Source organism: Choloepus didactylus, chromosome 1 (assembly GCF_015220235.1).
Source record: "Choloepus didactylus isolate mChoDid1 chromosome 1, mChoDid1.pri, whole genome shotgun sequence".
In the NCBI taxonomy this organism is placed as follows: Eukaryota; Metazoa; Chordata; class Mammalia; order Pilosa; family Megalonychidae; genus Choloepus; species Choloepus didactylus.
The window spans coordinates 17,833,658-17,848,962 of record NC_051307.1 but is presented as its reverse complement, the minus strand read 5'-3'; positions in this window follow the sequence as shown (position 1 = coordinate 17,848,962).

The following is a 15,305-nucleotide window of genomic DNA, read 5'->3' as shown; positions in this document are numbered from 1 at the left end:
TGTAAAAGCCAATCCATCTCTGGTGTTTTGCATTTCAGCAGCATTAGCAAACCAGAACAGTGTGTTGCTTGTACCCCCAAGAGAATCTATTCTGTTCCCCTCTTCCCAAATTTACAGTTAATGATATTATCTTGGTAGCTACAAATAAGCCATAGTGGGAGTGTTAGACCTTGGGAATCTTAAACACGGGTCTTTTTTCCCTCTGAGAGTGGTTTACCAGCACACCACTGCACCAACCCAAAGCTATAGGCTTGCTGAAAGTGATGATGGAGACAGAGCTTTTGACTCAAAATCATTTAAATATGTAGCATAGACAAAGACACTCGGCTGAACAGACTGGGGAAAGTGTCTAAAAATTCAAAAGAGAGCTTAAATTTTACATGAAATGATTTCAGTTTTTTTCTCTTGCCATCATCATTGTCATCTCAGGAGTGCACAGAAGACAGGGCAGTATTATCTGTTTTTCTTTTATTTTCTCCTTTCCTGCTGCATTTCACCATATGTCATTATGTAAACACATACACAAATGATGAAGATAAATCAATGTAAAAGGAATGAATCAGTACTTTTAGTGAGATTTCTGTTCATTAAATAAATTTAAATTTTCTGATGTAAAAGTTGGTAAACAAAAATGTAAGAAATTAATGCAAGCAACACAATATCAAAGGTAAACCTTGTTAAAGACTTGTGAAACATTCCAGTTGACATTAGTGAATCTATGAAGATTGTAGAAAGTAAACCATTTTTCTTCCAGATAAATTAGGATAAAGTTGACATTTTAGAAAAGATAAAGGAAATATTCATTTGATAAACCAAGGAAGCACATTCAAGATGAATAGGAGGAGAAAACTAATAGGGGGTGTTTCTCTTGGAGTTTCTCAGTAAAATCCTTAGGACCAGTGTTGGCCACAGCAAGATGGGTGGCAACTGCCATATCCATTCCTGTCATCTTTGCAACCATAGCCTCAGTTCTCTATATGTCTGTCACTCAATCTCTCTCTCTCTCTCTCTCTTTCTCTGTAAATGTGTTTGCATAGGTATATATATATATGTATATACAGGGATACATAGACAAATAAGAAAATAACAAGATTACATGAAGAAAATATGGCATTTTCTTTCATTTTGCCTTTATGATATATCCCACTAGAAATGCAGAAGCAAAATGCTGTGTTTGACAATTATTTTGGCTAATTGTTTATATGTCATAATGTTGGGATATGAGTTGATTTACTTAAGTTTGTTTATGAATTTTTCAGAGTAATTTTAAATTTTGTTTTTATTTATAGAATATATTTATATGTCTATAAATTAAACATATACAACACAGGTCATTCAAAGCTATCTAGCTTCCATTAGTGTCATTTTTTGCTATCAACATATATTGTAATATTAATAATGTTTGTAATTATATCATATCATTTACACTATTGATATTTACACCCCTGGGGATATTGTATAATATGGTTCCCCACCAGCTATTTTCACTTAATAGTTTTTCTTGGATATCATTCAGTCATAGTTGACAGTGATAGCTAAGTCTTTTATGCAAACACAGAGTGCTCCTGTGCCAGTTATCTACTCCTATATAGTAAAACACACTGAAATTTGATAGCCTGAAACAACCATCATCTATATATCTTGATGCACTGTAGGTCAGATGTAAAGTTCTGATAGTCCAGGTCAGGCTCAACTAGTTTAAATTGGGCTTTACCTTAAAAAAAAATTTTTTTTTGTCACCTTGGAGCTAACTGGACCAGAATAAAATTTGGCCTGGATAACTGAGCTGTGCTCCACTCAGTAAGGTCTGATGGGCCTGTTCTAATTGTAGAGGCAGGGGTACAAGAGAGGAAAGATATATCACTTTTTAAAGATTTGCTTAGATCAAATTTGCTAATATCCCAGTGACCAAAGCAAGTCATCCACTGGAGTCCACGGTAGAGGGGTGACCCAGACTGCCCCATCTACAGTGAGATGACTGAGAATGGGGCCATCCATGCAATCAAGCTATAATGAAGCCACTGTGTGAGTGTAATATATTTCATTTAAAATTAAAGTATCTCCTTTGTTTTTTGGCTAATAGACAGCAGGAGTAGGGATTATGTGAAGAGGAAATCAACCCTGATCACTTTAAGAATCTAAGATTGTTTCTGTGTAAAAATGTTAGAGAGGAATATGGTTGGAATTCAAGATCTTCACTGCATGGTTCTGAGTACTTCATTGCCATGGGATAATGATGAATTGGTAATTGCAGTACCATGGTCTTAAAAGAACAGATAAACAGGACCTCAGGCACAAAGGATGAGGGTCTATGTTACCTAACAAGTAAGCAACCTAAATCAATTAAGGTGTTGTGAGGGAAATGTAAAATGGTTGTGTTCTAGTTTGCTAATGCTGCCAGAATGCAAAACACCAGAAATGGATTGGTTTTATAAAAGGGGGTTTATTTGGTTAGACAGTTACAGTATTAAGGCCATAAAGTGTCCAAGGTAACACATCAGCAATCGGGTACCTTCACTGGAGGATGGCCAGTGGTGTCCGGAAAACCTCTGTTAGCTGGGAAGGCATGTGGCCAGTGTCGGCTCCCGAGTTCTGGTTTCAAAATGGCTCTCTCCAGGACGTTCCTCTCTAGGCTGCAGTTCCTCAAAAATGTCACTCTTAGTTGCACTTGGGATATCTGTCCTCTCTCAGCTTCTCCCGAGCAAGAATCTGCTTTCAGTGGCCATCTTCAAACTTTCTCTCATCTGCAGCTCCTGTGCTTTCTTCAAAGTGTCTCTCTTGACTGTAGCTCCTCTTCAAAATGTTACTCACAGCTGCACTGAGTTCCCTCTGCCCGTCAGCTCATTTATATGGCTCCACTGATCAAGGCCTACCCTTAATGGGTGGGGCCACGCCTCCATGGAAATTGTCTCATCAGAGTTATCACCTACAGTTGGGTGGGGCACATCTCCATGGAAACACTCAAAGAATTCCAATCTAATCAGCATTAAAATGTCTGCCTCACAGATTACACCAAAGAATATGGCTTTTTCTGGGGAACATAATACATTCGAACCAGCACAGGTTGGCTAGTGTTCTTCACTTCTTTGGAATCACTGTTAAATATATTATCTGGACACAAGAACTTGACCTACTGTATATTATCAAAAAATTAAGTCCAAGCACTGCGTCTCCTGTAATTTATGAAATCTACCTTCTGTGATTACTTCTCAAATGATCTAAAATTTCCTTCCCTCATGGTAACTTCCCTGAATAATTTATGTAATTTCTGTTCACAGAAATTTCTTTTTAACATATTTTTTTTTCACTTCTTGACTTTTGGATCAACAAAATTCTCTTTGATTTCCCTCTACTTGCTCCTGTACAGGAGCTTCCTTTTTGCTTTGGGGATTGGTTTCATTCATTCATGTTCTATTGTTCATTGGATTACTTTAAATGTAGTATTGTTAAGATGTTTTCTAGGGTTATTTCCTTTTGTCTATCTATTTTTTGTTTTTGTAATAGCATTGGAAATATTCAAAGTCTATGATGCTTATGACATGTAACTGTCTCTTGAATTTTTTTTTTTTTTTTGTAGATGGAGGAATTGGGACTTTAATGTAGTTAAACTCTGTAATTTGCCATCAGTTTTCTTAAGGTGAAGGAATTCTTTCCAAGATTGTGTTTCATAGTCATTTCTCATGATAAAAATACTTCAGGTAAATTTCTATGATGTTCTAAAGCCAACATTTCTTTTTCTTTTAGTTGATCAACATGATTGCATCCATGATTGCTTCCATTTGATCTTACAAGACAACTCTGAAATTTAGTATTTCCATGCACATTAATATTTCTTAATATGTTTTATTTCCATCCCTCCAGCTTAGGTATATATATTCAGAATAAAAAAAAATTTGTTTAAAAATTAGTATGTGAAGCTTTGTCAAATCCCCTCTTGTACTCTAAGGAGTCTCCTTAAAACAATTTGGGCATGGGTATGAAAGTTGTTGATGCATGTATCTTGACAGAAATCATGGAGTCTCCTATGGCCTGGCAGTTGACCTAGAGGTGATGAAGGGCACTGTCCTTCCATTATCTTGGTCCAAGGAATATTAATTATGAGTGCCATGGGCTGGGTCCCCATTTTTCCCCTATTCACCCATGGAAACCTAAGGCAATTTGTGAAGACAGAAAGACATTGTCACTTACGTAAACTCTAGAATCTCTCCTGAAAGAAGATATATATATATCATGATATAGTTCTAGATAAACAAGTTTAATAGTTGAGATGATCTTTATTGGTACCACTTGAACCCAGGTACTGGAAATACATATAGAAGTGCTTCTGCAGATGGTGATGCACAAATTGAAGAATATGTTTCCCTGCTTGTCAACCACACCCTCCTCTTCTGTAACCTTGTCCTAGGATAGTAATGATTGTGGAGGTCTGAATTAAGGATATGATGTCCTAGGCTGTATCTATGGAGGCCTTGGCTGCGTCTGTCATGACCGTGGCTACAGTGGCCCTGGCTGTGGCTATGGCTACAGAGGTGGGAGGAATGGATATGGCTATAGGGGTTACAGGAATGGATATATGTGCTGCCACCCATCTTGCTGTAGCAGATACTAGTCTTAAAGTTTCTACTGAGAAACTTCCATAGAAACTCACCCTATTAGATTCCAATTCCTATCCATCCTGAACCTGCATCCATAGTCTTTCTTTTTTTAAAAAAAATCAATAAATTTTATTTTAAAATAAATTCAATCTTACAGGAAGAGTTGCAAAAACAGTACAAACCCCATACATAGAACTCAATCATATCCCGACCGCCCTCCCCCGATACCCCGATCCACCACCTTTAACATCCTGTCACACCACCATTTCTTTCTTTCCCTCCCTCTCTCCGTCCCTCTCTCCCTCCCTCCCTATGTATCATCTGTCATCTATTGCTCTGCCCTCTGAACATATGAGACCAAGCTGCACATATCTTTGAACAAGCAATATAATTCACATATACCTTTCCCATGGACAAGAACTTTCTTTTATGCAATCTCATTAAGTGCAGCTAAGAAGTTCAAGACATTCAACATTGACACAAAGCTTACATTCTATATTTCCCTTTTTTGCATGTGTGTGTGTCCCATCTGTGTCCCTTTGAGCCTCCTCTCCTCCATCCTCAGATCCCATCCAGGATCATCCTTGGCATTTAATTGTCATCTATTTAGACTTTTTGTTTTCAATTGTGGAAACATATATAGCCTAAATCTTCCCATTCCACCCCCTCCCTAGCATTCCATTAGTGGAATTAATCACATTTAGAATGTTGCAATGCTATCACATTCCCACCATCCATTTCTAGAAGCTTCCCTTCACCCCAAACAGAAACCCTACTCTCATTTCTTAACTCTCCATTGCCCCTTCCCCCACTTCTTGGAACCCCTACTCTACTTTTCATCTCTATGGTCGTATTCTCTGATACTTTCTTTGTGTTTACCATGGGGCTTAAATTTAATATCTTAAATCTATAACAATCTTATTTTTCTTTGATACCAACTTAACTTCAATATGTCACATAAACTATGTTCCTATACTCCATCATTCCCCCACCTTTATGTAGTTCTTGTCAAAAATTACATATTTTACATTGAGTCCAAAACCACTGATTTATCATTATAGTTTATGTATTTTAGATCCTGTAGGAAGTAAATAGTGGAGTCATAAATCAAAAATACAGTAGTATTGGTATTTATATTTACCATGTGATCTTTACTGGAAATCTTTATTTCTTCATGTAGTTTCAGTCAATTGTTTAGTGTCCCTTCCTCTCCCTTTAGCATTTCTTATAGGACTGATTACTGGTGATGAAGTCCCTCAGCTTTTGATTATCTGGGAATGTTTTTATCTCCCCCTTATTTTTATCCTCCAGGTGTTTGTGAATTCTCCAAGTCTCTGATACTTACTGACTTCTATTTGTATTCCATTGTGGTCAGAGAATGTGCTTTGAACAAATTCGTTGTTTTTTTTTTTTTTTTTTTAATTTATTGAGGCTTGTTTTTGTGTCCCAGCATACGGTCCATTCTGGGGAAAGATCCGTGATCACTAGAGAAGAATGTGTGACCTGGGATGTAATTTTCTATATATGTATGTTAAAATTTTCTATGTAGCTCTCTCCTTTCTTTGTTTCTCTGTTGGTAGGGCTGCCTTTAGTATCTGACATACAGCAGGTCTTTTATTAGCAAAATCTCTCAGCATTTGTTTGTCTGTGAAAAATTTAAGCTCTCCCTCAAATTTGAAGGAGAGTTTTGCTGGATAAAGTATTCTTGGTTGGAAGTTTTCCTCTCTCAGAATTTTAAATATGTCATGCCACTGCCTTCTCACCTCCATGGTGGCCGCTGAGTAGCCACTACTTAGTCTTATGTTGTTTCCTTTGCATGTGGTGAATTGCTTTTCTCTTGCTGCTTTCAGAACTTGCTCCTTCTCTTCAGTATTTGACAGTCTGATCAGAATATGTCTTGGAGTGGGTTTATTTGAATTTATTCTATTTGGAGTTTGCTGGGCATTTATGCTTTGTGTATTTATATTGTGTAGAAGGTTTGGAAAGTTTTCCCCAACAATTTCTTTGAATACTCTTTCTAGACCTTTACCCTTCTCTTCCCCTTCTGGGACACCAATGAGTCTTAAATTTGGATGTTTTATTTTATCTATCATATCCCTGAGAGCCATTTCAATTTTTTTTTAATTTTTTTCCCTATTCTTTCTTTTGTTCTTTCATTTTCTGTTCTGTGATTCTCAAGGAAGCTGAGTTGTTGCTCAACTTCCTCTAATGTTGTATTATGAGTATCCAGAGTCTTTTTAATTTGGCCTACAGTTTCTTTAATTTCCATAAGATCTTCCATTTTTTTATTTACTCTTGCAATTTCTTCTATATGCTCTTCTAGGGTCTTCTTTATGTCTTTTATGTCCTGTGCCATGCTCTTCTTCATGTCGTTTATATCCTGTGCCATGCCTCATTGCCTATCTGTAGTTCTTTGATTAATTGCCCCAAGTAGTGTGTGTCTTCTGATCTTTTTATTTGGGTGTTTGGGTTTGCATTCTCCATATCATCTGGTTTTATCATATGCTTTAAGATTTTCTGTTGTTTTTGGTCTCTTGGCATTTGCTTTACTTGATCTCTAATTTGTCAGAGCTGCAGCTCGGTGGTGTACACTTTCTGTATATAACCAGCAGATGGCATCCATGAGTCACCTATTCCCCTCAAGTCAGTTCTCCCCAACTTTGTCTTTGTGGTGTTTGGGGAGCTGACTCTTGTGGGGTCCAATTGGTGCACTTAATTTGTATGTTTTGTTGGTGCTGTCTGCCCTGAATGAGGGGCGTGTGTCTGAGCAGTTAGGGAGGAAGGGCAGCTTTAATAATCAAATCTTCCAGTGATCCTGGAGATTTAAGGCAGTTCTCTGCCGCTGACCCACAAGTCCTTGGTATTGACGTAGGTTCCCTGGGTTTCTGAGTGGTTCCCCCTTCCCTGCTGTCCTCTTCCAGGACCTCTGCTGAGGGAGGGCTCTGCCACATCACAAGTGTGTGCCGGCCTCCAGGGAAGCCCTGGGATGCTGGGCCATGCACGGGCATTCCCAGCCCGCCTCAAAGATGGTTGAATGGAGTGCATTAACCTCCCTCTTTCCGCACCACACTGCCCTCCTAGCTCTGGAACAATCAGCCATGGGTGTATTAAAGGTCACTGTCCACGGCCAACACTGTGACATGTGTGCAGTGCTGTGGGAAAGACTCACTGTCACAATGGGCTTCCTGGTGCCACTCTGGGCTGTGGGCCTGGCCCCGGGCAGGAGCATCCCCCACCTGCTGGGGAATTGACTGCAAGTTTTGCAGTCCTTTCTCCCTTTGGCTCCCCTTTGCTCCCCTGGGCCTGAGACAGTCAGCAGCAGGTGTGGGAAGGGATATCCTCCATGCCAGACACCAAAACATTGGCCTAGCCCTCTCCCACCGTACTTCACTGCAGGGCTCTCCTCATCATATTTGCAGCTGTTCCCGGGATTTTTTTTTTTTTAAAGAACTAGTCTGTCTCCAAATGTTAAGCCACCATTTCCCTGCACTGCAGCATGGCCAAGGGACTTTCAGCTGACTCACTCACTTGTTTCAGAATGCAGACTCCTGGTTTCACTAAATGCATGGTCCCTGTAGATTTAGTAGACCTCGTCTGGCTGGTGCTACTCTGGAAATGGTGTTCTGGGTCACTTTCTGGTTTTTATCTAGTATTTTTCATGGAGGTGTTTTTTTGCCCTGTCTCACGTAGCCCCCATCTTAGGTTCTCCCCATAGTCTTTCAAATTAATAATTCCTTTGTTCTATTCTAAAATGTCAAATTTATTCTAATGTATCTGGAAAAATATAGTTTCTTCAAGTCTCATCTAGATTCGCTGAAATCATCTGGAATATTTCACAATTTCTAACAAAGCCATACCTTTGACATTGTATTGTTTGCATTAATTTCTTACATTTCTGATGATGAACTTTTATGTGAGAAAAATTTAAATCATTTTAATAACTATGCATCTCATTGAAAATACTGACTCACTCTTTATTTAAAATGTTTTATCTTTTATTAATATTCATTTTATTGAGATATATTCACATACCATGCAGTCATACAAAACAAATCATACATTTGATTGTTCACAGTACCATTACATAGTTGTACATTCATCACCAAAATCAATGCCTGACACCTTCATTACCACATGCATAAAAATAACAAGAATAATACTTAAAGTGAAAAAGAGCAATTAAAGTAAAAAAGTACACTGGATGCCTTTGTCTGTTTGTTTGTTTGTTTCCTTCCCCCATTTTTCTACTCATCCATCCAAAAACTAGACAAAGGGGAGTGTGGTCCTTATGGCTTTCCCAATCCCATTGTCACCCTCATAAGCTACATCTTCAAGATTCATGGGTTCTGGGTTGTAGTTTGATAGTTTCAGGTATCTACCACCAGCTACCCCAATTCATTAGAACCTAAAAAAGGGTTGTATGTATTGTGCATAACAGCACCCACCAGAGTGACCTCTCGGCTCATTTTGGAATCTCTCTGCCACTGAAGCTTATTTCATTTCCTTTCGTTTCCCCCTTTTGGTCAAGAAAATGTTCTCCATCCCATGATGCTGTGTCTACATTCCTCCCTGAGAGTCATATTCCACGTTGCCAGGGAGATTCACTCCCCTGGGTGTCTGATCCCACGTAGGGGGGAGGGCAGCGATTTCACCTTTCAAGTTGGCTTAGCTAGAGAGAGAGGGCCACATCTGAGCAACAAAGAGGCATTTGGGAGGAGGCTCTTAGGCACAATTATAGGGAGGCCTAGCCTCTCCTTTGGAGTGACAGTCTTCCCAAGGGCAAGTCCTGTGGTAGGGGGCTCAACCCATGAAACCACAGACCCTATGTCTGTGAGCACATTAGCAACCATCGAGGTGGGGCAGGCCAATACCCCTGCATTCTCCACCAGCTCCTCAAGGGGGCTCTGCATATTTTTTCCCTTGTTTCTTTTAAACATTTTTTTTAAATCAACTGTATAAAAAATTTAAAAAAAAGAAATTTAAAAAAACATACAATAAAAGAACATTTCAAACAGACCATAAAAAGGGAGTAAGAAAAAGACAACTAACCTAAGATAACTACTTTACCTCCATTAAATGTTTTATCTTAACCATTTGTGTGTGTGTGTGTCTGTGTGTGTGTCTCTGTGTGTGTATGTGTGCTGATATATGGGGAAATAAAGCAGGAAAGGAGAAAATATGAGAGAAATCGATAGCACTGCACGGTCCCCTTGCACTCCTGAAATGACAATAAAGGTTGAAAGACAAGGGTCTGATATCAGTTCACACAAAATTTAATCTCTCTTCTAATTCTTTAGACACTGTTTCCTCTGTATCATCAACTGAGGGTCTTACTCTTTTATGCCATGTTGACATGATTTTGACTAAGCCATTTTCCCCATCACCACTCCCAGCAAGCTTATCCTTTGGGTCTGGTTCAGTGGTGAACCAGTAAGGCACTCTCAGAGGGGAAATAAAGGCCTATATTTGAAGATTTCTAAAGTGAGACACTCCCACTATGGCTTATTGAAAGCTACAAACATAATGTCATTAAGTGCTAATTTGGGAAGCAAAAAGCAGAATAGACTGAGTTGGCAAAAGCAGCACACTATTTTCTGTTAACAATATACCTAGACTATATTGAGATTTTTTGACCAAATACATTGTAGAAACATCTAATAAACCAGTTATAAATTCCACATTTCCAAGATGGGTCTACACATAAATAATGTACAAATTAATGAATGCAATTTTATTTTGAGCAAAATAATGAGTGATTTTGATATATCCATTTGATTTGCTTATCAAGTATAGATTGCCTGCTAAATGCTCCAAATGTGCCAGCTCCCAGCATAGTCCTCTAGATCTTGAGGTTTTCTGCTCAATCTTTTGGAACCATAACTAACTTGCATGACACCAGGCAAGGCCTAGCATCTTAGAGGATAAGAGACTATATGAAGAAAGACTGACTCCCATCAGCCTACAGCCGTGCAAACTGCAAACTTGTGAGACAGCCCACCTTAGGTCAGCTAGCTGCCTACCAGATCTGTAGTTGTTGGTAGATGTTTGATTGAAACCAGCCAAGAACAGATAAATTACTCATCTGACCACTAAACCCAGAGCAATAGTAAAAACATGTAAGTCAATAATTTTGTGATTTTTTATGTAACAATTGGCAACTCATACATTGAGAATATGGAGACTGACAGGCTGATATATTGTACAACATATGCTTTTTTGTGAAAAATTATGGAAATCTGGAGAAACATTCATGCAGTTTTGTCAGCTTTATTCAGTCACTTAATAACCATTATAATGACATTGTCTGCTATTGTAGGAACTGGATTATGTGACTTCTTAATATTAATATATTTCCTAAAATGTCTGTCTCTAGATTCATAAAATGGTGATAATACAAGTATATAATTGAAATTATGCCATGTTGTGGAAAATGGGAAAAAATGAAATTATTGCAATTGTTGCTGAGACTGTGAAATTTGACTTCTTATACTTTGACAGAAAATATTTCACGTTATAGTTATTAAAGATATTTTCAAATTACAACCATAAGTTTGTCACAACTAAATTATTGCTTGGCCAAATCTTTTTGTGAGATTCAAGCCAAATGTAGGGAACTATCCTGCAGTGTTCATATTGCATATGCCTACATCCATATTTTTGGAAAATATCATAAATTTTTCAATTCAAATTATATAAATGTAAATCACAAAATAGCTTCCAATCTTTTTGAGTGGAATTTCATTTTCCCATTAAATTTTGTTGGTTGGTTTTGGAGGCATGTCAGCATTATGGGAAAAATGATATTTTGCATCTTCAAAGAGGATAGGGAATAAAATATTATGAGAATAATTTCTTATATTGTGTGATATATGTACATCCAAGGCAGCTGAAGTGGAGAAGATGTAATACATGTGAAAAGGACACAAGTTGTTTATGCATGGGAAGCAACTGTGTTCATTGTTCTTCAAAGATTCAATTTACAAGTTGTTTGATATAAACAAGACCAAGAATTAAGACTTGGACATGTCTTTATGTGGAGCATCAACCATTTTTGTGTGACATTTTCATTAGTTAAAATTTTTAGCATATGAGTTAATGATTTAATGTGATTATGTGTGGGTTGCAGAAGTGGTTACAGAAAATTGAAAGAAATTTTCATTTAGAAATAACGGTTTTCATAGGCTTTTGATGTTTTTGGAAGTAGCCAAAATTGTATCATGACTGGTGTTTTAAGCCACATCAGACCTTTAGGATTGTAACTGTGCAGTTATTTCCCTTTTACAATCATTCACATGCAAAATTTAATGGCAAAGTAAGCAAGAAAAAAATCATATTTGAGAAAAGATTAAATTTATTGAAAGGATTACTTAGATGCCAATGGAGAAATTTAGTTACATTTCAATAAAATATTCCTTATAATCTTCCACATAAAACCAAAGAGAGATGACATCTGTAGTTGTTTCATGATAGCCTAAGGTAAAATTGTTGCTATATTGTCAACACTGGATGAGATGAACAAAACCGACAGCAGGTGCTTCTCAGGCAGACACATCCTAAAGTTCTGGATCTTGACTATATTTTTCAATAGAATCCACGTGGCCAGTATCTTCCATACCAACATGGGCGGTAGCAGCCATATCCATAACCACCATAGCCACGATAGCCACAGCCATAGCCACAGCCATAGCCACAGCCATAGCCATAGCCCAGGCCTCCACAGTAGCTGCCTTGGTAGATCATGGTGTCAGGAGTTGAAGGTACAAGTGTAGGAGAGGAAGGGATTTTCCTGAATTTGATATCACCATCTCTGCATGACCTTTTATACTCTTGCATTAATCATGAACACCACCACCAACAAAATTCTCAGGAATCTCTTATGTCACTGGGCATCATGAAGCCTTCATAGCCAAAATAAACGTGTGCTGTCGTATAAGATTTTCACAATCAAACCAGGTGCCTTGAATGACACATTTCTGACTTGGTTTTAAAGCTCTTGCTCACCGAAATCTTAAATTAAAATTGCACAATGAGATACTATGACCACAGAAACTATGCAATTCACAAATAAATGAATTTTTAGTGGGTTACTAATATCCTCAATTCCATCAACTGTTTTGGTCTAGGAAGTGATCCTCGACGGATTCTCATGATTGCTTTTAGATTAGGTATAATTATTACCATCCTATTTGCAAATGGGGCAACTGAAGCACAAATATGTAATATATCAGGCTTAGTGTCAGAAATCTAAAAGTGGCAGAGTTAAGATTTGAACCAAAAAAGCTGATTCTAACAGTTTTACTCTTGTATACTATGTTCTAGTGGCTCCCAAGAAATTATTTTAATGTTAACCTAAGTTTATGTGGTTATTTGACTTATTCAATTCATCCCGAAATTTGTTACAAAAAATATTGGTCATTATTAATGTTTCCCAAGACCTCTGTGTGTTTGTGAAAATCTACTAAGTTCCATGAAAATATATCTTGGCAGTATTACTAATTGAAGTAAAGACATCTCTATCTTCATCTTTTCGAAAGAACACAATATTGTCAAATATCTTGATGGTTAAAGAAAATTATTTCATGAAAACGAGATTTCATAAATGAAATGGAATTTCATCCTGAATCTAGACCACATTCAAGACCTAAATTTGAAGTGACAGGGAAAATATTTAGTGTTTTAAAAAGGGTGATAAAAAGAATTATTGATGTATGTGAGAAAGAAAAGTCCACTTTTATCAGTTCCGAATTTTAAACTATTTTCTGCCTATCAACAGTCTCGTTTTTTTGTTTGCATTTACTAGTGAACTATGAACAATGCGAAAATGAGGAGGAGGATTTCTAAGGGAAATTCATAGGTTTGAATCAGAAAGAAGCTCAAGATAAATTAGAATATCATAATCTCTTTAGTCCCAACAAAAAGAAAGTAAATTATTAGTTGACAGAAACAGGTCAGAGTTAGTCTATTGAAAATGCTGCTTTCTGCAATAAAGATTGGTTACAAAGGGATAATTTGAAGATCTGGTGGGAGTAGGGCTTGGTAAATGAGACATTTACGGCACACAATTGTTTCAGATGTGGCTAAAGAAAGGAAATCTCTTCAATGCCTCTGAGTCCATGCCCTAAAACTTGCAGTCAACAAATTACTCGGAAAAGTCCTGCAAAATAGCTGAGAGCATGACAAGTATGGTGGGTCCCAGCTACCCTGAGTAAAAAGCCCTCTGCTTGGGTAATTGTTCAAAAGTAATCTACTCTCATCACAAGGACAACCTCGACAACCCAAACCATGTGAGTAAGTACTACGGACACTACACAGAGGGCTGTGGCCATGGATGCCCTTGCTATGGAGGCCTGGGCTGGGGCTCCGGTTGTGGCTGTGGATATGGTTTCTGTACTCTCTATGGATGTGCCTCTGGCTCTGGCTATGGCTCTGGCTACTGCAGTTGAGGACCCATGGGGGACTCATTCAACACCGAAACATCAGGATTCCCCAGTTAGAGCCCCATATGTCCTCGGCCTCTCCCTAAAGGGATAATTATACCACATCTTGGAAGTCTGTTCTATTATTGACCTAGAATATGAGCTATGAATTCCCTGGATTTGCTTCATGAGAAGTGAATTTATGTGAAATTTCCCTTGTAACCTCTCAGTTCTCTACTTGTATTAGTATGTTCTTCTCACGGCAGCTTAAAGACTTTCCTGCTAGAGATTTTTTCATATAAAAATCAATTTCATATAAATGGAATTGTACTGTTGGATCACCACTTGTTTCATTAATTTTACTTACCGTAATGCTTTTAGAATTCATCCATTTTGAGAAATTTATTAATAGTTCATTTCTTTTTATTGTTTAGTAGTGTTCAGCTATATGATATTCCACAAATGATTGTTCACTAATTAATGGGAGGACCTTTGGGCTCCTGCAGTGTTTGTGGTTATTATGAATAAAGCTGCTACTAACTATAAGGTAGAAGACTTTGCATAGCCATATCAAGTATTTCACAATCAAACCAGGTGAAATGAGTGATGCATTCTTGACCTGATTTTAAAGCTCTTGCTGACTGAAAGTCTAATTTAAATTGCATGTGAGACTTTGATCACAGAAGCTATGCATTCCACAAATGATTTAACTTTTTTTTTGGTTTACTAATTTCCTCAAATTTATTGACACATTTTGGTCTAGGAAGTGATCCTGTATGGTTACTCAACATTGCTTTATGATTAAGGTTAGTTATTACCATCCTATATAGAGATGGAGCAACTGAAGCAGAAATATATAAGTTAAAAGGCTTAATGTCACAAATCCAAAAGTGGCAGAATTAAGATCTGATTCCAGAGTGCTGACTCCATGACTTTTATCTACTAGGTTCCAGTGACTGTCCAGGAATCATTTTCATTTGAACATAAGTTTAGAGGGTATTGGACTTCATCATTCAATTGCGTTCTAAACTTAATTGCTATAGAAATTATTGACCAGTATTTTGTTTCCCAAACAATGAGATATTTTCTCAAGAACACTTTGCAAAAATCTGCTTTGTTTCTTGAAAATATATATTTTTTTAATTTTTTTAAAAGTTTTCTTTCATTGATTTTTTTAAATTCAGTATTATTGAGATATATTCATATACCATACAGTCATCCATGGTATACACTCAACTGTTCACAGTAGCATCATATAGTTGTGCATTCATCACCCCAATCTGTTTTTGAACAT